We start from the raw sequence: 27915 nt of genomic DNA on the forward strand, positions 1-27915 counted from the left end.
TTGACAGTTCATAATGGTGATACACAAGCCTGTGGTGCTACTGCAGCTCCCTTTGGTACACTAAAGATCATCTGTGTTTAAATCAAAGATGGCCTTTCCTCTGTCCTTCAGGAATTTTGGAAACAACGGCTGTCTTAAACTCACCTTTCAGGAATAAACCACCTTATGTTTCCACTGGGGTGGAACAGGTACAAGTTCATTAGCTGCTCTGGCGTAACTGCCCCTGTGCTGCTTTTCCCCAGTAATAGATTTGAAACAATTTGGGGCAGCTTTACCTCTTGTTCAGGCTCATCCCTGTGCTGTATTCCCACCAGTGGTGTCTGAGCCGTACAAACCCTCCCCCAGATCACCTGCTGGGGAGCCTCTCGCTCTGCTCTGAGGCAGCATTAATGGGATGGGTACATATGCCTTTACTGCCTACCCCCAGGGAAGCCTTCTTTCTACTGCAGCTCTGGACCCGCTTTAGATGCAGGGTTGTCTTACAGATAGCTGAATACTACAGTGGAAATTGGAGGCAGATGCAGAGCTGCTTTCAGAGAAAAGCCTGTCAGTGAAAGCATGAAGGTTTATCTTAGTCAGAATTCACTTGCACAAGTTGTTAGTGCTTCCCTGTGGAAGGTGGCCAGTGTTGGTTTTTAGAGATTCCTGCTGCTTTCACAATTAATGAAGATTCATCATTCCATTGAATCATGTCTAACCTGCTGTAATTGTTCTGATTTTTCTTACCTTGTTCACCAGTTCATGTCTAAATACAAGAAGATGTTTATATTGCATACATTCAGCTTTAATTGGCCCTTAAAAGAAGGTGTTGATTAGAATCTTCTCAACATCAACAGCTCGCTCGCACAACATTCTCTAATTACTGTTTATTAATTTAGTTCAAGTGGCATAGTTGAAAGCCCTGCTCAGATGGGAGAAGTAAATTGTCACTGGTATTGAATATGTAAATTATGTGCCATGTAAGTTTCCATGAAGAATGTTTAAAGTTAAATGCTACGCACATAAAGCCTTCCAGTTTAATCTAACCCAGCCATTTGACAGCTTTGCAAAGAGTGTAATGAAAATTTACCAGCCCTGGCAAAAAAAAAAAATACTTGCCTATCCTTTGCTTTTTTCTAGTAATACAATCATGATGATAATAATAATTTATTTACCAGTCAAAAAAAAGAAGTGATCATTCATGATGGCTGGCTGGAGATTTGCAAGGCTGCCAATTGAATCCGAGCTACACATTGCTGTAATATAGACGTTCAGCAGCCTGGAGTTGTTGCCCTAGTGCAGTAGCCCTTCCTTCTCTTTAATTAGCTACAAACTCAGAATTTCTTGAACAAAGTCCTCATTAAACATTGCCTTGTTACATTCCTTTAAAATGCAATTAAAAGTTTTAAGAGTGCCGTGGAGTTTGTGTGCCTTTGTCAACATCCATGTCACTCACTATCAATTTCCACCCACTCACACAGATCAGAGGCCTCACATTAAATATAGATGCTACTTCATAGCTTATGTATATAGACTAGGCATAAAATAATACACTGATGAGGATGACCTTACTGCATCTTGTACTTCAAGGAATAAGAGAGGAGTGGAGGGCAGGATATTCTAGACGAAGGAAGACCCGGGAGTCTTCATTGTCCTTCCACCTCTGCAGTTGTCTCTCTGCAAACCTTTGTGTGGAATTAGCTGCACGTTGCTTGTGAGTGTGCTGCTTCAGAGTCTTCCCACACAAAGCTGCAAGGGAATACCACGCAGTTACTGTATTATGCATCTTAAACAGTGAGACCAGACATCGGGTTAAAAGAGGAATTAAAAATACCCAACACCTGAATGCTGCCTGGGCCTTCACCCAGTCCTCACACTCTTCCTGGCTGCTATTGTGAATGGCACTAATCAGTTCCAGGAAATCTCTTCACCAAGCATTATGTCACATACAGTTACATCATTCCGTCTAACCTCTAGGGCTTTCTGTTGACATCTTATGAGCTCTTCTACTACCAACTGGTATTAGAAGAAATGCCAAATGGTATTTTTAGCCATTTCTGTCTGCCAACAGGAATCCAAATGTTTCCATTTTGCAGCTTTCACCTGCTGGATCTCATCTTTGCTCTCTGAAGGTTTGCTTGGGGTCTCCCTAGGTGTTTGCAGGAAGGATGGTGAGGGCATGTGAGGGGTTTGTTGACAAAGAAGAGGCTCATACCTCTGAAGAATGTATTTATTCTTAATGTCTGCGGGATTGCTAATCTAGCCTGGCAGTTGTGTAACTTATGTTATAACTTCCTCCCCTCCTCTCCCCGCCTTCCCCCCTCCCCCCCCCGCCCGGAAGGCTGTTTCTCTCTTTCTGAATTCTTTCCTAGGAGATGGTGCTCCTCAACATGGGCTGTGTTGATTTCCAAGCATCATCCTGCAAGGTATTCCCCTCTCCCCTTGCAGGGCTAACCCTACAGGCACGTAGGAGCCACTTCTCTCTTGGACCAGGCATTGACACCCCATCAGCTTCTCCTTGCAACACCCACTTTTTCACCTGCTCAGCCAAAAGAAGCAGGGCTCCGAGTCTTTCCAGACCTAACTGGCAAGATTATTCCATCTTGAAACCACTACGTTTCTTAGCTTGGGTCTTTTTTTATTATTATTAGTTGTCTGGTTTATAGCTTCCTTTCATTCTAATGGTTTGATTTTTGTGGCTGTTTCTGTGTTTGTTCACTGCTGCAGTAGGTATCAACAACATGATTAAATTCCAGCTCTGACTGTTGCAACATAAGCACTCTGCCTTCATTATCTGAGGTGCCTAAAACTATTTGATCTCTAATAAGTTCACCTGCAAGTGTGCTTCATTTGCATGATGAGGCTAACTGGTGCAGCCTGGTTGCATATTGGTTTGTGATTTTGATCAGATACATCAAACAGAAGGAACTATTAGAATTGCCAGCAACTGTGTTTTTTTTCTGTTAATCATGTTAGAAGACTCAGAGTGTAGTATAGGAGTATACTCAGAGTGTAGTAGGCTGGAGAAAACCACTCATAAAAGGCATGAGAGAGCTTCTCGTGTCAGGTCCCATACAAACCAGCTCTGTGCTGGGGATAGTTGGTCTGATTTGATGCACAAGGTGTTAAGATCCCATACAGCTCCTGAGCCTATTCAGTAGCCTCCTTTGGTGAGCTGTGTTTCCTGTTGCAGCTGGCCCCAAGCTCGTGAGGGAGCTGTGCCACCCAGCAAGGACCTCTCCCCTGGTCTATGAGGCTCAGAGCTGGAGGTGTCCTTCTGAGGGTCTCTGTCTGACTGGCCCCCCCTCACATCCGTCCTCTCTGGTCCTGCACTTAGACCCAGTTGACATTTAATCAGCAGTAGTGCCTCCTTGGGCTTTACTGGCCAAAATGCGTAAGGAGAGAAAACGTGTTTTCTTACACCAAGCTTTTAGGAGCCTGAACTTTTCTTTGAGTCTGAAATGGAAGCGACAGACTTCAAACCTAAATGTAAGTAGAGAGCAGCAGCTCAATGATTGTAAGTTTCCTAGTAATAGTGCTGAAAACCTGTCAAGTTGCCTATTTCCTTTCTGGAACAAGCTCAGAATAGGCCTGAATATTTTCCTATGTTCAGTATGACTTTAAGAAATGTGACTTGCCCCATTGCAGCATCCCTTACTTCTCTGATCTCAGAATTCCTCTTTTTACATTGTAATGTGTACCAATTACCTGCATTTTCATTTGAGACAATGTTTAACTGAGCTCAGTGACCTCTAAGAACATGGAAATATCTCATGTTGATCCGAATGGGTCCCAGATTGAGCTCTCATTTCAGACACAAAACTGTTTCCTTTCTTTCTTGGGCTCACACAGAAACTAAAACACTAAATCAAGCAGAACTGAACAAAAGAACTCTGAGGATCTCATCAGCAGTATTTGCTTTGCACATGAACAGTAATTTTTCCCTAGCACATACTTCCAAGAATTTCTTTAAATGTCATTCATACATCATCTGCCCTAGCAGACAATAGTTGTTCCAGAGAAGCTGTTGCTCTCTATTAGGTCAATGATCAGTGAACTAAACATTTTCTACTTAGGCCTTCCTATGATAAAAGCCTAAGAGCTTTGAAGGAGCCATTACAGACTATTGCCTAGAAGAAATATCCATTTGAAAATTCAGCAATTATGTACTTCTATAATAGCGTGTAAAAGGAGCTCTGGACCCATTATGGGTTATTGAGTAAATAATGTATTTTTAAAAGTGTCTAAGTAATTTATATGATAGCCTGTATTGGCAGCAAGGAGTGAGTGTAGACTAAACATTCTGTCTTTCTTTCTTTTTTAAAAATCTCATTTAAATCCCTAAATAGCAATGAAAAAAAAAGAAATCCCTGCTGCAGTTTCAGTGTTTCTGTAACAGTCAATAGCTAATGCCTCTGACTTTTCTTTACTGAGGCTGCCATGTTGTGCTGAGCCAGTTTCCTCTGCTCTGACTTACTTTTTTTTGTCTTGATTGGAGAAGACAGGAGGCTTCATTATCAAATATAATACAGAAGTGTCCAGAGGCCTCCTGGAGGTCAGGCTCACAGTCATCAGACCTACCCGTAACCAGGAACAGCCACTAGCCAAAAAAGCCACAAGTCCAGAGAGGGAAGACAGGAAGCTGTCAGTCCCTATTGCAAGGAAAAAATGAGGCTTGGAGAGAGGAAATATGTTGTGTGAGATCATACAGGGGACAAAGAACCTCTGCCTCCCAAGACCAAGTTTCGTTTCCCTACTTTATGTTTGAACCTTCAATGGAAAGGCACAGACTGAGGTCTCATTGCAGCAGATCCTCCGGGCTAACGCAAACAGCTCCTTTATCAGATGCTCACAATAGTCTTGCTTCAGACCACTGCACTTAGCCCTTTCAAGCACAGACCCTGGCCAAAGCAGATAGGAAAACAGTGCAGCTGAAAACATTTATATTGCAGCAACAGTGTGCTGTGAAACAGATGTTCTGGAAAACAAACTTGTTTGCTACTCTTAAATGTAGAGTAAGCTTTCCTTAGTTCTCCCCTTTATTTACCATACTGCTTCCTGCCATGGCAGAGGTAGTTGCTGCTTTGATAATTTTCTGTCAAAAATTGAAAGAATAAGTTGAACCAGTTGTTTTTGAAGAAACACTGGTCTCTGAGCTGCACTGAATCTTGCAGATTACCTTGGCATCCCCAAATACCTGTTAGGCCAAGCATCCTATAGTGCCACAGGGACACTATCGTACTTACGTATTACATCCACATTAAGATAATTCAGTGGGCCTGACTTGAGGAAACAAAAGTAGCACAATTCTCTGCTTATGGTGATACTCCACCTTAACTCTTTTTGATAGGACTTTCCCTGGCATAAATTAGAGACAAAGTCACTTAATCTGGTGTTCCTGAACCTGTAGGTCCAGACCTGTATTGTAACTAATTCTATACCTGAAACACCAAAGCAGTAAGCAGGAAGCAGTCATTTGTTAGCATGACTGTCAGGAGTTCTGATTTCCCTTTTTAGAGGCTATATAATGCCTGCCCCTGCATGTGCATGTTCAGAGCAGATCATGTGCTTCCCATAGCTAGCTATGCTCTTCAGTTACACGTCAAGAACAACACATTTAGACCTGAATTTGAATATGGCTGTATAATTTCTCATTGTTTATGAAAAGTGGTTTTGATGCAATGAATGAAAATGTGGCATTTTGGCTCCCCTCTGGGGAGATGACAATAGGTCTCTAGTGAGGCCATTGCCACATGAGAGTCCTTTTTCATGTGTTTGGAAAGATGCAAAAATGAGAAGAAATACAAGGGTGCCAAACAGCATATAGAAAGATGAAATAAAAAATACAGCGAGCAAGGGGTAGCAGAGACAGAAATTAATGGAGGAGAAATAAGGTGAAAGGCATAAATACATTTAAGTTGTGTTTGAGCAAAACATATAGTACCTAAGAAAGCAATCAGTCTTTCTCACTATTAGGCTGTATTTGCCACTTAGGAAAGGACAGTTGTCTGTTGGGATAATTGACTGAAGCAATGACAAGGTCTCCATCACTGGAGTATTTCTATGATGGAGTAATCAAAAACCTGGGGAATACTATCAGGTACTGGACAATCCCTTCCAGCTCTTTTCTATGACCTCAGCATCCTGAAGAGTATTAGTGAGAGCAGTACCTCAGCTGTGTGATTATAGAAAACCTTTCTGGCCTGCTGAAATTCTGTAAGATCTCACAGAGTAAACAAGGCACATACTTGGAGATTAAGTCTAAGAGGAAGATGAACATAGGTGGGGAAAGAAAAAGTAGGACTTGGTTGATCTGCAGATAACATTTTCATCTGAGCTATTGACTCAGTGCCACAACCCTTACATTTTCCTCCTCATACTGAAGAGCCCCATTCTGCAACAAAGAAATAGTTTGGCTTAGATACAAAACCAAAGCCCTCACAACTTGAGACAAAAGATTCTGGGATCTTTCTCCCAAGAACAGAGTTATTAATTACTCTGATGTTCTCTAAGTAATTCTATTCTCCCTTTCAAAGAAAATTTCCCTCTAATTTTAGCCAAAATCATTCTTTGCTTCCTTTCCTTGAATGGTGGGTAATGAGAGGACACAGGTATGAAGTGGTCTGGGATTATTCCAGACTGATGATTATTTCTATGCAAACTACCAGTTAGCACTGAAGTACAAAACAAAGTGTAAACCAGGCTTTTCAAAGTCTGTAGAGGCATCACATTGAGATGAAAGAAAGCTTCATTCTCCCATCTTTTTCAGTTTGTCAGGGCTTGCCGGGGGATCTAGCAAAGCCCAGTGTGGTAGTCAGCGATCCTCCCCCTGGAGGCAGAAGGCTTGGGATTGCTCTAATACTGCTGTAGGAAGACACAGGCCTTTAAAGTGACCACTCCTTCCCTGTGCAAATCTGCCATGTATTCTCCTGTTTTACACTCTGGGCCACCAAGTACAGTGCTGTTAACTGGAGGAAACAGCTTTTTTTGTCTTTCCCCTTCCCCCCCATTCTTCCCCCGACATTACTGTAGAGACATTAGATTCATTATTTGAGGGTGTGTATGAGATTCTGGAAGTACAATTTACATCTGCTATGCAGTGAGATGTTTGGTATGATATTGACTCATTCGTTGGCACCTGAGAGAGGTTTGGGGAATTCAGCAAGCTTTCAACAATCCAGTTTGAGAGATTAAACAGAATTATAGCTCACTCAGGTTTGTCCTAATTTTATTAAATTTTCACCCCTTCTAATTGCATAAACATATGTAGCCAAGTATGGGGACTGGGAAGATGTACAAGGACACTCAGGTTCCATAGTCATCTAATTGGCAGACTAAGTAATAGGGCACTTGTAAAGATTGATACTTCATTTCAGGGTAAAATCCTGTCCCCATTAAAACTGAAGCAATCAAGGGAGAGAAGATTTTAGCCTTAGAGTTTGTTGGAACTGGAGAAAGAGATGAGAGGAACTATGTGGTGCAGAAAATATCCAGGACACAAGATGTTGTTTTGGGCAAGATTCACTGCTTATTTGTCTTAGATGTAGGAAAAAGATAGAATGTCTCAAAAACATAGAACAACTGACCTGATCCATATGGTGACATCAGAAGGCTTTTGATCAAGTCTAAACAATGGTTAACAATTTCAGACTGCCAGGGTAAATGAGAAGTCATTCTGTGGGAACACTGCTATTGGTAGCCAATGCCAAGCTGTAATGTTTTCAAAACTATTTTATCTTTTCTTTTGGAAAATAAATCTGGTTTTGCTACGGCTAGGAGAGCTCTTGGGCCACAAGTCAAAGTATGTTATGGCTATTTCTGGTCAAATGATGCCAGCTGAGGTATTGGCATGGCTGCTCATATGAGTACTTTCACATGAAATAATAACACTACACATATTTGTTAAGGGAATGCTGCTGTTGACTTCTTTCCTACAATCAAGACAGAAGAGGACAGGAGGGAAAAGTCTACACTCAGGTATTGGCTATTGGATGTACTTCATCCCTGATATGGCATCTGCACTATGAAATTGACCCTGCTGAGTGGGCATTCAGGTGTCCTCGCCTGCAGGAGACAGGACACAACTGTCAGGCTGAATTAGCCCCAGTTGGGTAGGGATTTTAAAATCTCTTTGGGTAACAGACATGGAAGACACACTGGCCTGGGCTGAACAGTTGGTGAGTAAAAACTCATGTATTTATTTATTTCCTTAGGAAAAGTAGAAGAAAGCAAACAATTTGGTCACATATCTGGGCCTAGACTTCTCAGCAAAGTTTTGCAAAGTCCCCTAAAAAGTCAGAGGATTTAGTAAATATATAATGAAATACTGCCTAACAAAAAAAAAAAAAAAAACAAAGAAAAAAGGAAATACACGAGAGATTTAATAGTGTTGGGATGTAGTTTCCTGTTAATGACATTATTGTCTTCTTCCTCCTGTTCATGCAAGCTCTGACCACATCACCGGTGTGAAATTGTTGATTAACCTTTTGACTCTGACAATTGGGTCTTCTCTCAACACCAACTGGTAATGCAAAAGACCATTAGTAGTTAATATTGGGACATCCCAGCTCCAGATGTCAAAAGGTTAATGAAAAAGCAAGTATCTTACTTTTACTGGGCAGCTTGGAAACCTTCCCCCCCAAACATTGCATTTTTGGTGATAAATAAGCCAGGCTGCTTGAGCTGAGAAAGATGGTGTTTTGCTAATGCGTACAGCTGTTAATTGAAAAAGATTTTGTTATGCTTGTTCTTCTGGATGTAGATAAAAGAGAGATTTGTTGGCAAACTTTAGTTGGTCTTGAACACCCCTTTGTCCAAATACACTACTTAATAATAACGCTTTGTTCTTTCTCTAACAGCCGTGGAGGGATTTTGAGAGGAATACTCGTTTTCTTTAAGACCTATCTGCCAGTAATCATTCCTGGCTTAAGACCAGCTGCCATTTATGTGTTTTATGAAAATATAACACCAGTTTTACACTCAAAACTATTCTCTTTTAGGTAAAAGCTTCAGCACAAGCCAGTTCCCAATATCTGCCATAAATGCTATTTATCACAGATTTTGGTCTTTAAAACAGAAAGATAATGTTAAAGCATTTTGATTACCCTTTCCTTACCGCTATCATTCACAAACCATCTTTTCTAATTATGGTATTAGGACATTTACATAACTGGGAAAAGGGTCCTTTAACTACATTTCTATTATGGTTGGCACTTGTGTGAAAGGATATTATATTCATGTGCATTAGAGATTGCTTATAAAAGATCAAGACAATAATAGCAGATCAGACGATAAAGGTTGCCTTTTCTCCTCCCAGACAGGCTGTCTCTGACAGAAGAATACAGTTCATCAAAAGTGTCTGCAGGTTGTCAAACTCGGTGAGATTTGGGGACACTCAGATGCTGTCATGGCCAACAAGAAGATTTTCTGTAGGGTTCTGCCATCATTCACCCTCAGGAAATAATCACTCACTACATTCTGCATGCTCTCATGATAGAGCTCTATTTGAGAGAAAAGAGCCATTTTATCAAAGGACAATATATCCCTTCTCTTGGTCCATGCAGCTTCCATTATCAGACCATAATAAATCATATTTATGTTCTCAGTTAATAAGACTGATTACAATGCAGGTTACAGGCATGGGAAAAGCAAGGCAGGTGAAAAGATGTTTTAATGAAAATATGATAAGCAAACAGCTTCTTGTGAACATTTCAGGCTGTTATTTGTAATGATCACAGGCAATTTTTGATACATCTTCTTTAGCAATGGTTTAAGCTGCATAAATTGGCTTGCCACTTTATACGTTGAAATAGGAAGAATCCCAGTGTCCTTCTTATGTTGTCTAGAATCATTATATACATTATAAGCATAAAATGAGTTTAATGTATGTGCTTTGAAAAGAAGGAGAAAACAGAAAATCAGGTAGACTGATTTTAATGCTGCTCAAAATGATTTTGAAATTTTCTACTCATCTTTGTTACCAACGGTGCATTTTCCATGAAATTTAGGAATGACATGTACTGCTTTCATCTCCTTCAAATTAATATACTGCTCTCTCTGTTTCTCTCAATTTCTTCAAAGTTCTTTTTAGAGCACTGTGCAAAGAGACAAAGAGAAATTCACCACTCAACGCGTAAGCATATCTGCCATTAATGCTGAGGGTAGTTAAGTGGCTGCTCCTGCAGAAGAATATACCCCAGTGTTCAAGACCGAAAGGTACCCTATTACAAAGGTGCAAGCATATTTAGCTCCAGCACACGATGGATGCATTCAAGGGCCAACTGTATTTACATTTTTTAAGTGAGTAAGATCTTTTTGGTAAGGTAAAAGTTCTGATATGATTTCAGCATATAACTGAATGGAGGGAAGTGGCTGATGGAGTAGTGAGTGCCTTGCTCTCACCTTGTGAAAAGTCTTCCTTTGTTACTGTTATGTTCAGCATCATACTTTCAAGATGAATTTAGAAATTTAAGCCATAATTTCATCCTGCTGATAGATAATTTTGCCCCCAAGTCTCTGAAATTCTACAGCACTTGCAGAACACTTGTGGCAAAGACTCCTTGTGTGTGTCTGTAGGACCTGTTCTGGTCACTGATATTTCCCCAAAGTCACTCTTAAATAAATGTTAAAGCTTTGTGATTGGCCTGGCCCTGGAGAATGACCACGAAATTCCATTAAACCCTTCTAGGGCACTTCAACAATAGAAGTGGCCACACAAGAAACAGCAAAATGTTCTTCAAAGGCAATATCCTGATATGACAACAGATGTAGATAACACACTTCATGATAGAACTGCTTGATACAGAGAAAAACATGTAACTGCCTTCACTGTGAAAGAGGTTTAAAAACACTGCCTGCCAACTCCACAAAACCCAGAGCTGCTATTTAAGTTAAAGGCCAGTGGATTGTATTTTTCACGTCAGTTTTCACTAACCTCAAACATCACTGTTATGACAGACTGTCATCCAACCCAACCAGCACTCTGGTGCCATTCAAGCGGGCAGGAAGAAAGCAAACACGAAGGAAACTCAAAAGTCCAATTAGTAAGGGGGGAGTGTGAGTGAACTACTTTTGTGTAATGATACTGATTACTGAAAATGAAACACTTAAAAGAAAATAAACAAAAAGCAGTGCTTTCTGAGCCAGGGGTGTTTTCTTGGCTGGCAATTTCTCTTTGTTCTGTTTCATGACACCAGCCTCAATGGTTGAAGGGGTGTTCTGGGCCAGATGTCAATCACTATGTCTGACATAAACAAAAATAGCTAAAAAGGCACTCCAGCATCTTCCTTTTGTTTTCCCATTAGCTCCATTTTTCTTTTCATAGGCTGACAAAAAATTACTGCCTCCAAGTGAATTCAGTAATGTCACTATACATCTAATATCCAGGAGACCTTTTGTTTTAGCTTTACTGGGCTTAACCACAAAAGACACTTGACATTGACAAAGAATCTGTCAAACATACAATGATCAGAGCAATGAAACCTCTCATGACAGAAGGGCAATATTCTGCCTCCCCTCTGCCTCCGGCAGCAGCCTGTCTGAGCAAAATATGCTGGAGCACATGTAGCAGCTGAACCATTACAGAGCAGGCCAGAAGCTGAGATGTGTCTTGTTTAAATTGTCATAGCATATTAGTATAATTAAAACCACCAAAAGAGGAGAAAAGATAGCTGGAAATGTTACATTACTTATTCCTAGAGATTAACCTCAAGCCAAAACTGACACATTTTGGATTTCTTAGAGCTCTGATATGGAAGAAAACAAGGCTGAGACTATGTCTCTTGAAGTGTGAGACATGAAGTCATAGTTCTTTTATTTACACAACAAGCAGAAGTAGAGCTTCAGATACAGACACTGTTTTCTCTGTGATTACAGCTCCTGTTGTGGCTGTACTCTGCAAAGCAGTTGCACCAGCTCTCAGCTACCTCCTTTTCACTCTCCTTTGCCTTCATGCCTGCAAGGTCTTGTGCAACCCTTGGGCCTGCTGATGAGCTGGTGTCCGTGCTCTCCACTCCATCTGTGAGCTTGGCTGCTGCTCCAGGTGCCTAGCCCCAAAGCAGTGCATGATGTCCTGGCTGTTCACTGCACAGGCCACAGCTCTGGAGCTCAGCAACGCCCAGGAGCTATGGTTAGGAAGTCCTCCTCCACAGGCTTCAGCCTCTGGGCATGCATGTGCCTGGGGTACGGAGGCAGGCACAGGTAGACCAGTCCTGAGACTGCTCCTGAATTGAACAGAGGAGCCAAACAGGGAGCTGGATGACAGACTAAGGTTGTCTTCACTTAGGCTGTTTCTGCTTCTTATTGCAAAGGAAGTTGTTTGAACAATGGCTTCAGTTTCAAATCTGACCTTTAAAATGCCAAGCTCCGTGCTTGCTTCTGTATTGAATGTACAGATAATAACATATGGCTTTCTAAAACTGACCCTGAACATTATCTCTTCATCTGATATTTTGCCTCCCATGCATCATTACCTCTCAACTATTCAGGACTACTTATGATCACGATTTTTAATTTGCTCCAAGTTATAATTGGTGGTGAGAAACCCATGGAAACCTTCTGTGAATCTGTTCAGTTGTAGAGGTTGGAACCTGATTTATCCAGAAGCTGGGGAGGACCTTAACTGTCTCCAACAGTTCTGAAAAACAGCAAAAGCAGCACAGCTTTCCTTTAACAAAAGTGGTACATTCAGGGAGAAGATGCTTGAATCAGGTAGGTCTTATGCTCATTTCTTCTAGTATAAGTGAACTTCACAAGCTTGCCCCATATCCTGATTTGCTTCAAGTAGAGAGATGTTAAATGTGGGCCTTAAATTTTAGGTTTCCGCATATTTCCTGTATTTCCCAAATTTAAATCTCAGTTAATGACTTCTCCATATAGTGCTTCTCTTAAGTTTCTGTCAGAGACTGTAAATGTGCATAACTAGTAAAAAAATATGTTATCTGCATTTAGTGTTGGCCTTTGGAATCCTCCCCGCCAAGTCACCTCTCTGCTGTGTCTCACCTCCCGTGCATTTCTGTGTAGTGCCAGGAGAAGAATGGAAAATAGCTATGAAGGAAAAGCAGATTCTACTCCCATTAAAAGCAATGAAAACTAGGCTTTTACTTCTACTTACTCATAATAGCAGGGAAAAACGAAGTGGAAACAAGCACAACAAAACACCTCTGCCAGATATCTACAAGCTAACCAAAGCTTCCACTAATGAGGTGCTCTGACATTTTGAGAAAGACAGGTTCTTCCAGAAACGGAAAAAATATGCTGAGTTCTCCCTTCAGCTCTGAAAGGCTGGAAAGAGAGGAACAAAGTGTATTTCAAACCAAGAATAGCACTCAAACTTCTAATGCTGTGCTATTACATACCTATGGATGCCTGCATAACTTCTTGTCAATTAAATGCTTTTACATGAATGTGTGGCAGATTATTAGATACCAATTATATATTTCACCTTATTATCTGCTGTATTTACAGATTCAAAGTTATTAATTTCAAATCACAATAAGAGTAACTTCCAGGTCAGGTTTTCTAGAACCTGACTCAATACTGCGGACAATCGCATGGCCTGTTCAACACAACAGTATGGTTCAGGGAAAAGATAACAGTCCAGATCACAAGATAGCACCAGATTTTACATTATGATCACCAGACGTCTTTAGGAACTTAATGCATCCAGCATTGGCTCAAGCCTAATCTGCATGGCAGAAATGCAAGTTGTTCCAGTTTTCTCCTCACTGGGGCTGCGTGGAGAAACTGTCTCCCTAAGGGCTGCAGAGGACAGGCTGGAGTAGTTTGGTCATGCTTTGGTAAGAGCATTCACTGTATTGCCAGTGAATATTGCCACTGTGTTGGCAGCTGCTCCTGCAGTGCCCTGTGGTATCACATGCAGGAAAGAAAAGGTTTCAGTCTTTGCTTAGTGGGACGGTTCTGTGCCCAGGTCTTTCTGACACTTGCCCGTCTGAGCTTGTTCTACACATTGGCCAAGCAGGCAATTACTTAGGACAGCAAAATGAGTGTGGCCTCACTGTCTGTTTCATCTGTGCTTCCAGAGAGCTGGAGAAGCAGGTGGATGTTGTGCTGCTGCTTTGGAGAGAGCAGTTTGCCTGAAGGACAAAGGAAAGTCCCACCTAGCAGTGTCCACATTCCCTTCTGGATGCAGAAAGCTGGTGAGTCCAACCCTGACCATCAGAGCTTCCCATCTCAGCTGCCTTTTCCTTGCATTCTTGCCTCCACATGGACAGAACAGGCCTCCCTGTCCTGTCTTCAGCCCTAACCATTGGAAACACCTATGTTCACTTTTGCTAACAATGCCAAAAAGCCCTGAGTGACAGCAGCCTGTCACAACTGTCAGGCTTAACTGCCAGGCTTCTGTGACAACCTTGTATTATTCTAAGCAGAGTGCGTTGATTCACTGGAGAGAGGGTGGACTTTGCCAAATTGAGGCATCACTTACTTGCTCAGAAGCTCCTTGAATAAGTGTCTCTGTGTTCCACAGTGCAGTGGTGTTGAGAGAGGGATGAAATCCTCCCTCCTGGCACCCTGTGGGATTTATAGCGTTTTGCAGGGCAGCCCAGTATCCTGCTGTGCCCAGAGGGGCCACAGATGTCCAGAAGTTTCTGGTGGGTCACATGTATCTATAAACATGATGCATTCCTGATGGAGAACACTTTGCAATGGTACAGGTAGCTGGAGGTGGATAACAATGCAATGATCTGCCAGTGCATCTTCTTTTTGATTTCAGCACCATTGGGCTGGGAAGTAAAAAAGAGCTCCCCAAATAGAACAAGTGTCTGACATGACACTGCAATGCAAAACAAAAGCGCATGGCTACTTTTCCTCCATTGAAATCTGTACAAAAATTGTCAATTTGGGATTCTGTGAGATTTTCTCTGGAGTGAAAATTCAGTGTAAGTGCACAAAAGAGTGTGAGGAGAGAGCATTTTGGCTCCTTCAGCCCTGTGCACAAAACCTCCCAGGGCTGCAGATAGGATTTTAGTGTTTCTTGCAGTCTTCAAATGTTGTGCTGTGCAGGGATGTGCTTACACATATTTTTGTAATTGAAATGGCATGTTTACTGTTCTATTTCATGCTTGATTGTGTTTTTTAAACACCTTTACTCACGCTGTTAGAAGTGGGATTGTAATTAAAATGTCCTGTTGAACACCTTGTTCAGTTCAATGAAGGCATAATAGAAGTATAAATACTTATTCTTGTTGACTCTGTGATGTCAACATAACAAATGCAGTAGATGTCAGAAAAAAAATATCTCTTTTGCCAAAGCATCCATCAGAAGGGAAGAGAGAACAGAATCTGTGGCTGGGCAAAGAGGGTACCTCTTTTTTGGTGAAAGGAAGTAATTTGAGATATTATAACATCTGTGATATAGATGCATGGAATGATTGACTGATTTAGCCAGTTATGAGTAAAAATCGGAGTGGGACTTATTTCTCTACTCACAGTCCATTGGCCTAAAGACTAGGCAGTGCTTTCTGTTTCTACAGCTGCCATTAGGAAATGCCGAGTCTGGTTGCAAAGTGTGCAAGAGTAATATACTTCTTATTGTTCCTGTTATCTTAAATGTGTACAGATGCTCAGACTTTATGTCTTTATGCTGGAGTTAGAACTGCAACACAATGTCCAAAGGTTTCTAAGTCAACGTCCAGGTGTTACCCATGATGAGATGCCTACCCATCTTGGCAGACAATTGTTCAGCCTGAAGGAGCTTTAAATTACTTCACAGCTTGAAATCCCAGGTAAGTAGGGATGTTCTTAAATTTAGCCTAATGTTTGATGCTTACTTGGGCAATTTGCTTGGATGCTATGTTCAGTTTCTTCCTCTGAAAAACAGGGAGGACAATGTCTGTACTCCTTGTGCTCTAACTGATGTAATAGTGGTTTTAATATACAAAGTACTGGGCTCTACACTGCACATAAACCATGAGGTTTCAGGTTTGTGTCCTTTCACTGTCTGAAAGAGGGCTCTCAATACCAATCCCAGGATGTAAAATATTTCTGTGCCAGAGCAGGACTTGCCAGTCAGTAGCTGCCTTGTAGGGAAAGCCCATATGATCTCTATGAAGCAGGCAAATAAGCAGGCCCAAAGGGTGTGCATATTGCCTTCTGTGCCCAGTTTCAGTTCCAGCAACATTAAGCTCAGCAGAAGTTGTACAGGCAGATGGTTCACATGATTTGGTATTTATAATGAAAGCAGTGAGGAAGTGACAGGAGGGTTTTTTTTCCTGGGGTGAGAGCAGAGGATGGGTACATAGGGCACTCCAGCCCAGTGCAGAGAAAGATTCAGCAGCAGGGATAAGGCTCCTGAACATGCAGGACAGAATGTACGAGGATGTTGTCAAGTGGGATTGCAACAAAACTTTGTGTGTTTCTCTGAATGTCTCATTACATGCACAGGTGCAGCTCTACACACCCACACTTGCTGCATTTATTTCAGTGTGTGAGCATATAAATACCTGCAGGTGCAACACTGAAGAGATACCCATGCTGAGGCATGAATATGGAGTTCCACATCTGTATTTACTGCCTGGTTCACACAATGAACTAGTGCAGTCAGTGGGTTCTCTTCACCTCCCACATGTACTTTAGAACTAACACCAAAGGAAATTCCATCCTGGTAACTACATTTAACAGGAGCTCAAGGCATAGAACCAAAATATGTGATGGGGAAGGAGTGTGGAACAGTCATCATTACTTCACTGTGCTGCACATGTAGATTTAAAATGAGGAAGAAACTAATTTTAGGTAAAGATGACCACATCAGTTTAGTGTATGGTAATAAACCCAAGAGGCTGGAATTTAACGTGCCTTTTGGGGGGTGCCTGAAACTTCAGCTGGTCTTCTAGCACACAGAGAGATGGCTCCTTCTCTATAATAATAAATCCATAATAGGTGGGGTGCAACTCATGGCTGCTGCAGAAACTGTGGTTTTGAATTCGCTGACTTGCATGCATGTAGAAGCCTCCGTCACAGCATTGCACTCATGCAGCTGACTGCATTAAACAATAATCTGATGGTAACTACCTGGCTACAAGTGCCCTCCTCCCAGTGTCAGGAATGTAAACCAGCTGAAAGATATAAACTGGGGACAACAGCTTGCATGTAACTGCTGCCTTCAGAGACTCAAGGTTGTGAAACTTTCTTAGTTTTCATAAGGCCTTTAGTGATAACTTCTGTCTTGCAATGAGAAAAGCAAACCTACCAAGGTTCCTTTGAACATTTCAGCAGCCTTTCATAGCGTTAGCTGTGAAAGTAATGGTGTCACGTTCCTAATAAGGATGTATGGGAACTGTGTTTTAGGAATCCCTGCTGCTTTCTTTTGTGGGAACTATCTCAGATGCTTTTGGATTATTTGGCAGGAACTTCTTTTTGCACCATGATTTCACAGGGATCTTCTCTGTTATCTTCCATTCAGCATATTCTTTTGAAGATCTAGGGAGAAAATGTGGAGCTCAAGAGCATTCACTGAAACCCTGTTTGCATCTCCATGTAGCTGAAGATAGGGAATGAGTTCTCCTGTGACAGGAATGTGAAGGAATAGTGCCCAAAATTCATTGAAAATTTTAGGCAGTGCTGTCCAGGCAAAGGAATAATGAGAATATGATCACTGGAGATTTCAAAGAGGAGAGCACAGGTTTTTGTTTCTGATCTGAATGTCACTGCTTTGTCCAGAGGGATCACAGCTGCCATCCTTGCCTCATGATAGCAAATGTGTTGTGTGCAGTGCCATGGAGAAGGGACCAGAAGCGGCTGGAGCTGTGGAAGGAATAACACTGTGCTAATGAAGAGCTTCATCCAGGCAAATTTACCTCCCTCCGAAGTAGCCCGGGAGTCTCTCCATGACACATTTGTTTTAGAATCACAGCATGTTGCAATTATTAGGCTCTGGCAGGCTCCTAGGTAGGAACTGTGTCCAAGAGCCTTTATTTCATCTGCTCCAATTGGGAAGAGTGTGGCAGTTTCTTTTGGTTGAGACTTCACTATAACGATCTGAGTTTTAGTCACTGTGAGGCTAGCCCACTGCAAAGCATTCAGCTGGTGTTACAACCAGAGACAACTGAGCTCCAAAAGTGAGTGCAGACTGTGTCTACTTATTAAGTAAAGGGGCATGTGGAGAGCCTATTACTCGATAATTGGTGCTAGCTGCCAGTTAGCATTCAGCAGGACTTAGAGCATTTGTATAGACCTCACAGTCCAGAATGGCCTGGGATTATTCTTGCCTTATTTGCTGCCACTGTAATCAGCTGGTGGTTCTCTGCTTTGCAGAGTTACCAAAAGCAGCTTTATTGGACTGAAAGGCACCTGGAAGTACAAGATGTCCCCAGGGAATTCAGCCTGAGCGACAAGCAGGTCCAAGAGACTTTATGGCTGCGGTTGTGTTCCAGTGACTACTGCTTTTCTGGGCTTGCAAGTTTCTTCCCCTGCCATGGCAGAGGCGAGTGATGACCAGAATTTGTGGTAGATGCTATAAATAGCTGTATAAAAAATAGGGCTGTAAAGATGAGGCCCTTAAGTGTTGCATGACTCTGTAGGTCACACAAACAGCACTTAGGTGTGGGGAGTCTTTACAGAATAGCCTGCACAGAGAGTTAGACAAAGATACAGCTATGTGAGGTACATGCCACTTGCTGCTTTGACTGGGGAAACCTTTTCTCTGGTACCAACTGCTGCTGGTGCTCACAAGGATGCACAGTCACGAGCAGGCAGCTCGATGGGGTTTTGGGAGGGAGCACGCCTACCTCAGGGCTGGCAGGGCACAGCAGCAAAGGCAGCCGGGGGGTGTGTTGGGTTCCGTGTATGCAGGAGAGCAAAAAGGGACTCTTCTCACCTGATTACTTCCTTTCTCAGCACCTGCGAAGTTAAAAACCTGTCTTTGCACTGTACGTGGGAAAGCAAACCACAGCGTAGGGCAGCAGGAGTCAGACCACAGCCCTGCGCGGGGCCCGCCCTTTAGTGAGACTGCCCCCGGGGCGCGCCGACCCCGGGCTGGAGCAGAGCTCACGGGCACGGCAGGGCCCCCGCGGCCCGCAGCCGGTGATCTGAGCCGGGCGGCGGCAGCAGGCGCGCTGCACCGCGGCGCCCAGCAGGTGGCGCCCTTGATCGCCGAGTTGCGGGCGGCGCGGGAGGGCCCGAGAAACTCATCGTGTCTCTACCCCCACCCCGCCCTTTAATTTAGGAAGCATTATAACTAAAGTGTTTTCAACTTATTATTATGCATGAGTAAAAATTCCATGAATGTGTAACATTTTCGCCTGTATTTCCCTCTTTTATAACATCATTTAAATTCCTCATTAATAATTTAGATATGTTCTGGATTTTAATCACTTTTCTCATCACGGCAGTATCTATCCAAGGGAGAGCTCTCCTCCCCTACCTGAAGGTGACATGGAGGAAGGGCCTGCCAGGTGCCACCCTGCCCCACCATCCTGCTCAGATGCAGAGTATTTCGTTCATTAATTACCTAATATCCCTCAGGTTTACCAAACCTGAGGTTTGGGTAGGTCACCCTTTAATAGAAACCCTAAAACATCTTCCTTTTTCTCCTTTTTTTTTCATCTGAGTTTAATTATGGTGGTATTTGTTTGATAGCTTGTTACTGTAAATAAAAGAGATAAAAGCAGCCCTTCACTGGAGTAGTTCTAGAGCTGTGAAATATGTACCTAATTAAAACTATTGGTGTAAGAGGCTAATAAAGTACATGTGCCTACTAGATGTCTCACTCTAATGAATCTCAGCTAACTTGCTTTGAGTGATGAATTTCGGTGTCGGTAGTAAGGGCTGAATAATTATAAAATTTATCACGAGGTGGGGGGACTCGTGAAGGACCACAGGGGTTTGGGGAGGGAGCATGCGCTCCTCAGGCTCCCAAACTGAGTGCAGATGGGTTGTCTAAAGCATTTCAGATGGAGTTTTGGTCTTGTGCCAGTATCTAATCAAAGTCTTAATTTTGGAGAATGAAAAGGCCTGGCTTTCCAAGCTATCTCCGGCTGGTTTCTGCTGGGGATGTGGGTGACCAGCACTCCTGGAAGCTTCATTGCCCTGCGTGCTTCCAGCACCACGGGGATGGCGTAGCTCGTGCCCCTTGTGGCTGGTGTGTGCATGAGGATTACCTGACACAGTTGAAGGTGTCTTTTTTGTCCAGGCCTGCTGATGGACGCCCTCAAATCCATCTCAGTGTGACCTGTAGTGGAAGGAAGTCAGGTGAATGAAAATGTGCATGTTGACAACCCCTGCCTGAGACCTGAGCCTTGCCCCCTGGAGCAGTACAGGCTTGTTGGGAGAAAGGGTATATTCTGAGAGAAGCTGGGTAATAATAAAGGGGCTGGTTAAGCAGAGAAATAGCCCTCAGAGTAGCACATATTTTTATTGCTTTTTTGAAATAGAGTAGAGAAAACATCCCAAGGCAAAATGTCTACCGTAGGCTTTCCTGTAGTCCCCAACAACGAGTATTTAAACACTTGCACGTGTGTAGGTCCTGTCAGGGTTCTCTATTTCCCAGCACTGCGGGAGTGCTGGCGGGGCTCCACACTGGTGTGCCTCATCTTAACCCGGGGCTTGCACAAACCTGCAGGGTCTCAACCTTGCATTACCTCTCCCCACATGAGGCATGAGAGTTTGGTGCACAACCGAGCCATCTGGGCTTTGCTGCCTACCCCCGAGTTGGATCTGATGCGTTCAGATGACTCCCTGACAGTGTGTGGTATTTGCAGCTGCTGAAGGCACGCTGGCAATTTCTGATCTGCACATGAATTTGGAGGTTTTTTACAAGTGCTGCATTGGCAGTTTTGCTGCAGAATGAGATTTTCACTATTGCTAATATCAGCTGGGGAGACACGTGGAACTTGTTATTTTCCTTGCAAGATCTACCTCTTCACAGAGAAGAGATCATTCTTCTGGCTCTACAATCTGCTAATAGGGTAGATAGAGAAAAAGACTGGGGGGAGCTAGGCTGTTTCTGGTTTTGCCCCTCACTTCCTGTTTGACATTAGGGAAGTCCCTTACTCATTCCAGAAACATGTTTTCTCTATCCATAAAGAAAACAAAAGCAATAATAGCTATATCAAGAGACAGACATCAGTATCCAGAAGTGGCTTTACAATTTCAGGTGGAAGTTTTAAGTAGTGTCACAAGAATGGCATCTGTGGTGCTTTCTCAGAGACCCACGAGAATCTGTTTTCTGCTGTTGAGAGAATCCTCTCCATGTTGCTCAATCAATGATTGTTTTAATATATTTTTCTGCCTCTCAGTTACATCTCAACTGTTTGTGTCTGTGCAATTTTCACGGTCTCATATCTTGTCTCTTTCTGTATAAAATGCATGTTGTCAGCTCGAGGGGATGCTTTTCCTTTCAGCTTCTTTGTAATTACCAAAAATAGTTTTAACCTGGTAAAACATTTCTGAGGTGTCAACACGGCATGGTGTATGGTTTTAGAGCCTCATTACTTCACAGCAAACCTGTCTGTGCATTGTGTTTACCTTCTGATACCATTTCTAATCAGAAGCCAAACACCAGCAGAAGGAAGGGGATGCTTGTACTGCTGGGTCCAGTGTGAATTTGCATAATGAAAATATGCAAAACTAAGTGACACTCCCATATAGTTGAGAGAGAGAAAGAAATAGAATCAAATTGTTTCTGCAAGGAAGGAAACCTCTGTGTGTTTGCTGGACAAGCATTGGTAATACCATGATCTGGGACCTGACAGCAGGGATTCTTGGACCTGGTCTTTTGATTTCAGCCATGAGTCCACCAAGAGACCCCAGCATAAAGATCTACCTGCCTTTAGACGAGGTACAATCAGGCCTTCAGCAAGGCCTACGTTTGAGGTGTTCTGAGCCAGAGTTATGGGGAGAACAAGAGCTTAAGAGCTAACCTCAGTTACTCTGAGCCTGAGACTGCAAGGAAGCTTTCCACCTGAAGTACGTTTCCTAGATGTTGATAGCAGATGGCCCTCCCTCCCATCCCACAGGCTGGGGCTGTGCTGACTTTCCTCAGTGTAACTTGTTCTCACATCACAGGACTTCTGATTTATTATTTTTTAACAAGCTGGGTCTGATAAACTAAGCTAAATGCACTTTGAAAGTGAATTTCAAGTGTAAAGATTGTTACTAATTCTGTTGTTCAGAGTCACAGAGATGGTTAATACAATGTCCTTTTTTCCTTTGGCACCTAAGCAAAGTCTGGCCTAGATTTAATTCTTCTGGTAGCAGACAGGGAGTAGTCTAATCAGAGGTGACCAGTAGCTATGTGAATGTGTATTGTAATCTCTGTTTTTGCAATAAATGATGAATTAATGTTCCAGCAGCATTTTGTTTTTCTATACCGTACCCCTATTCATTAGCTTTATTCTGCTTTCCCCCAGCTTTACCTCATCCTCCTCTGTGAAGCCAAATGTGGCATTGGAAGTCATGTTTTTGAGATTATCTGGTCAGAATGTCTTCACCAAGAAGTCTGTTTTCACTGTTTCACACAACTTGAGATTTGATGTTCCCTGCACAAGTGCATGAAGAGAATTGGTTTAGACTAGTTCAGTGAAAATGAGCTGTTTGTCAATGGACTCTCATGCATGGGGGGTCTGAGAATTATAAGTGCAAAGCTTTACCCCTCCTGGACAATGGTCTTTGAGACAAGGCAAAGAGGACACAGAAGGTGAGAGACACTGCTGTTTTGGAGTTTGTGTTTCAGGTCACGGTCTTCTAAGTTCAAAAAAAATCATGCAACATAAATAGTTGTGCATGAGTATTTATCTTCTTTCTATTATCAACTTCATTTCGCATTTGACAGATTTGTCATTACACAGTTTCGTTGACAAAACACCCAAATGTGCTTTGTTTTGTAGTACATCAGCCAATGACCCAAAATGTAGGTATGGGGAAGCTTTGGTGGAGTGCTCTTCCTGAAGTTTCCTTCCAGATCATCTGTGTTGTACTGGATTCTCTCCTCACTGAGGGAAGGGGTGGAAAAGCCCTCTCCAGTTGAGCCATGGTGATCCCACACATTGTCCTCTTGGGGCTGCTGTCTGGGATGAGCTGCTGCTTGCAGCAGCACATGCTTTTCTTCGACTGATCTTCAGCTGGAGGGTATGGATGGCACTTGACCCCTGACCTGTGGCTCACACCCTTGTTCTAGAACCTGGTGCTAACTCATGGGCCAGACTGCCTTTCCCTCCTCCTTTTAGCTTGTAGATAGTTCTCTGGCATGTATCCAAACCTAATGCAGTAGAGAGGGAAAGGTCTTCAGAGTGTATATACACATGTGGTCAAATCCCTAGCTCATTAAATTAGTATGTGCAGTGGAAAGCAGCTACTGATTTATGTTTTCATCTATGCAAGGTAAATTGGATTGAAACTTCACACTGTTTAAAAAGGAGAGCTGAGATTCTTGCTTACATTTGAGTTCTAAATTAGCAGGCACATGACTAAGCTTCATGGACCTGAAAAAGCTGGGTCCGAGTTAATATGATGCCTGTAACATTGATTTCACTGGAGCCTTTTGTATCAGAAACCACATGTACACAGCCTCATATTGTGAAGCAAGATTAATTTAGCTGTTGGCAAATTATGTGCTGTATAAGAATATTCTGTGAATGGCTTGGATTGCAAATTCTACTTCTTAATATGTGCAGTGCAAAGTACCAGTATCATGAACAGGACACTAGTGGTTCAGCTGAGTTTTGCAGAAATGTGAATGACATGGACCCAACATAAGGGGATAAATGGTAGAGAACTAAACAACAGAAGGCCTACTGAGTCAGATATTAGAAGCCTCAATCTAAATGATAACACAGAAGATAGTTATAAAAGTAATTGCAAAGGGTTTAGAGCTGCAGTCCCTCTAAACTAAGCAGAGGGGGTTGCCTCTCTCTAACAAAAAGGTGATTCATGATTATTCTTAGCTATAATTACAGGGAGTGCCACAGAGGGGCTACAAAAATTATTTCTATGGTTCAGTAAGATGTTATTTTAATGTTTCTAAAATATATCCACTTTTAGAAGCAAAATTCTTGTTTCCTCTCTTTGAATTGTTATAGCAATAGCTGAAGCAAAAAAACTTCCCATGATCTACTCACCTTGGAGAACAGAACCACCCTGGGTAATAGAAGCAAATTAATGGTATGTGAGCTCAGTTTTTGATGTGCTTTCTAACAGTACCAATTCACTTGATGTGAGTCCCTAAAGAAACAGGTGTCCTGGTTTCAGCTGGGATAGTTCAGTTCCCTTCCCAGTAGCTGGTGCAGGGCTGAGTTTTGTCTTTAGTCTGAGAACAGTGCTGATAACACACTGATGTTTTAGTTGTTGCTCAGTTGTTGCTCACCCTGATCAAGGACTTCTCAGTCTCTTATGCTCTGCCAGTGAGGAGGGGCATGGGAAGCTGGGAGGAAGCACAGACGCGACACCTGACCCAAACTAGCCAAAGGGGTATTCCATACCACAGCACGTCATGCCCAGCATAGAAACTGGGGAGAGTCACATGGAAGGCCAGATTGCTGCTCAGGTTGGGCTGGGTATCGGTCAGTGTGTGGTGAGCAACTGTGTTGTGCATCACTTGTGTTTACTGTTTGTTTCCCTTACCCGATTTCCCTTATCATTATTATTACTAGTAGTAGTAGGCCAGGATGGGGAGGAAAATATTAAGCTATTACCCCGAAGTGAAAGCCACTGTATATTGTTCCAGCTATCCCTGATGTGCAGTGCTCTTCAACTTTGTTCGCTTTTACGTTGGTAAAGTTTCTGATTACTTGGCATTTGCAAATGCTGACTACATGGAGCTTAAGTAGCATAGATTACAGTTTTCTCTTGGACCAGAGACAGTAAAATCATAAGTCTCTTCTCTTATGGTTACTGTTAGTTACTAACCAACCAGTAACTGCTGTTCCTCCCAAGCACATATATACACCTCTTATCTTTAAAAGTGTTCCTTACTCATATCAGTAAGGTGTAGAGACATGGACTTTTCTTGCGCTGTGTACTGCTGATGGTTTTTCCTTCAGTCTTATTCAGTCTTAAGAAATTTTCATCCTTCCACATGGCTGGATTCGTTCCAGTCTTACATGTTCATCTGTTCTCCTAGACCAAATTTCCTGCACTGTGTTAGGCTATTTACTAGTTGAAAACTACACCCCATTTTGCAGCTTGCCCTTGGTCCCTCCCCATAGCTTTGCCATTAGAAGAGGCCAAGCAAACATTCCCTAATGCAGTACAAGTAAAGCCAGCCTGGTTAACTCATATCCATGTTCATCAGTAGGTGAAATGAATCTGGCTGACATAGCTTAAACAGATTAGCAGGTAATATGTGATCGCTTTTGCTAATGGAACAGTATGTAGGGTACTTGGAAGGCAGCAACAAGCACTAAAGACAGTGCCGTCATCTCCCAGAAGAGCTTCTCTGCAGTTTGAGGTCTTCTCAGTATTCCCATCCTTGAACCCCCTCTTGCACCCCTCAACTTTCATGCTTTGTCTACATACCTTGCCTTTATTTTTACCTTAGTGGGCACAATTAAGCATATATTTTGACATTTTAAATGAGTATTCTCTGCTCAGCTTGCTCTGCCTGCCTTTATTAATTAAACTTATGTCTTCATATTAGGTTCCTTCAGCTCATCTCTTCCAGTTTTAGCTCTTAGTTCAATTTGCCTTCATTATACCTTGCCATCCCTGAACTGCACTGAACTCTTTGTCAGTCACATCTTCCTATACAATATTCAGATCTGCTATTTCTCTGCCTAATTTTACCATGGGCAATGTGAAAATCTTCTTTGCTGCAGAACCAGCAATGTGGAGACAGCCCTTTCTACTCTTTGCCACTTTCCTCCTCACTCTTACATAAATTCTCAGCTGAAAAAGAAGGGCATTCTCTTTCATGATCATAACTTCACATTCCTCTTTTTCCTGCTGCTCATCCCTTTGGGATACATTTTAATACATCGTCATCCATGGAAACTGCACTGTTTACGTTTGCAATTTTTCAGTGTGCTTGGAGTTGGGGTTTTCCAGATGAACAGTGTATTAAGATTTAATCTGAACCTAGTTAGATAATATTGACCTGCAATGAAAAAACTGTATGAATGAGATAGCAGCAGGCAGCTTCAAGTGCTGAGTGCCAAGTGCTGACTGAAAAATGATACCCCAGAAGTTTGGTGGTGGAGAGCAGATGGGACAGTTAAGAATGGAAAAGCTTTTTGATTATTTAAATATTGTGATTGTATTTTTTAACATTTTCTCTATTTTTTTTCAATGGTTGCCAAAATTTCCCTCCTTCTGAAGGGTGGTACAGCAGGGATCTTCCAGGATCTGCTCATCCCTCTATAAGCTGCTGCATCTTCATACAAACTTTAAGGCCTCTTTGTTTTGCCACAGTAGTCCTCCCCCAAATTAAAACAAGTAAGAACTGAACCCAAGACTCTGGATTCCTGATACTCCTCCCTATACCCTTTTCAGCTATAATTCACACTACTCCATGTTAGTAGTCATCAGGAAACATGTATTTTGTTTCCAAAATCGGGGTGTCCTGAAACAAGTCCCTTGGTATTACAGTATTGCCACAGCTTGCAAGCCACATAGTGTTAAGGCCACAGATAATGGGTTGGCCCTTGCCCAAAGCAGCTTTTAATCCAGGTCATGTATATGGAAGATAGGCAAGGGAAGCTGTTTCTGCATGTATCTGAGTTGCCTGGGTTAAATGTGGTGAATTATTTCAGCCAATCTATTCCACATGTTCCCCTTCAGTTTTTCACACAAGTTCCAAATTTGCATGCTGCTCTAAATGAAAAGGAACAATTGAAATGCCTTTCTAAATGCATTTGTAATGAAATAAGTTACTGTCATTTCCCTGGGCAAGCCAGCTCTTTGGAGGGGGCAAAAGATGCAAATGGCAAAACAAACAAATGAGTGAGTGACTGTGGGAGGTGCTGCCAGAGCATCAGAAACAAGCCTGGGTAGAAGGGGCAGGGAAAGGCTCTTCTCTGTTCTGGGACAATTTGTAGAAAACAAAATGTGGGGGAGAATTGAAATAAACGGCGCAGGTGTGTGTGTGAAAATCCACTGTCTTTTGTCTTTTTAATCCTGATGTCAGGCTACCAGGACTCATGATGCTCCTACTAGAGAGGACTGATTTCAAGGAGTTTCAGAAATAAAATAGATGTTTCCACCTTTGTTATTCAGGTTCTTCCTTTACAGGGGTTCCTACCACTGCACAACTAGGAGGTGAGTACCCTGGACTCAACTGTAAAGGGGAAGAATGAATGAGATTGCCAGACATGCTGAGTTAATAGTGATTTGAGAAAAGCATGACCACCAGCTACCTTTCTGCTTTCCAAAACCTGGAGCAGTGAGAAATCAAAACCTAGTTTGGGTCAGCCTACAGGTACAGAGTGTGATTCACCTCCCATGAACTGGGGACGGGAAGCGGAGGAAAGAGTGCTGCAGAGCTGCTGACTCTCTGCTCTCCGAAGACTTCCTGTTAAGGGGAATCCTCAGTTGTCCATTTAGGGTAGTATTATAGCTGCACTGAGCTGCTGAGGCATGCAAAGAAGCTGCAGATGGGACTGAGAGTACAGCTTGATACTTTACTGTTGAGCCTCTCAGTGACACCGTTACCAAATGCCTGCTAGAGGTGCGTACTGAGTGCTAAAGGCAAAGCAGGGGGTCTGGTTTTAATAAAAAGGTAGTTTACAAACAGCATTTTTCTTATTATAATGATAAAATTGATATGAAACAGTTACACTCCAGACCCTTATTTTTCAGGTCTTTTATGTATATATGTATTTATATATATATAAAACACTGAAAACAAAACAAGCAAAAGGAGGGGAGGGAAGGGGAAGAGGGGGGAGAGAAAACTCCCTTCAGACAACAATCACCTTTTGAGTTAAATTCTCATGCTTGGTCTTAGCCCAGAGGGATTTGTCTTGAGTGAAGTTTGAAGAAAATCCTTTC

General features: G+C 42.4%; 1 long non-coding RNA gene across 1 annotated transcript; it reads left to right on the forward strand.

Annotated features, from left to right (window-relative positions):
• The first annotated feature begins 8423 nt into the window (after window positions 1-8423).
• On the forward strand, window positions 8424-27653 carry LOC133226039 (uncharacterized). The gene is made up of 7 exons (XR_009729372.1): window positions 8424-9356; window positions 10060-10194; window positions 12551-12687; window positions 14019-14135; window positions 15557-15722; window positions 22344-22630; window positions 27157-27653. It is a non-coding gene; the product is annotated as an uncharacterized LOC133226039 (long non-coding RNA).
• Window positions 27654-27915: the final 262 nt, after the last annotated feature.

This window comes from Neopsephotus bourkii, unplaced genomic scaffold (assembly GCF_033783945.1).
Source record: "Neopsephotus bourkii isolate Nb327-2 ecotype Australia unplaced genomic scaffold, CSIRO-AGI_Nbou_v1 NB_1768, whole genome shotgun sequence".
NCBI classification, from domain to species: Eukaryota; Metazoa; Chordata; class Aves; order Psittaciformes; family Psittacidae; genus Neopsephotus; species Neopsephotus bourkii.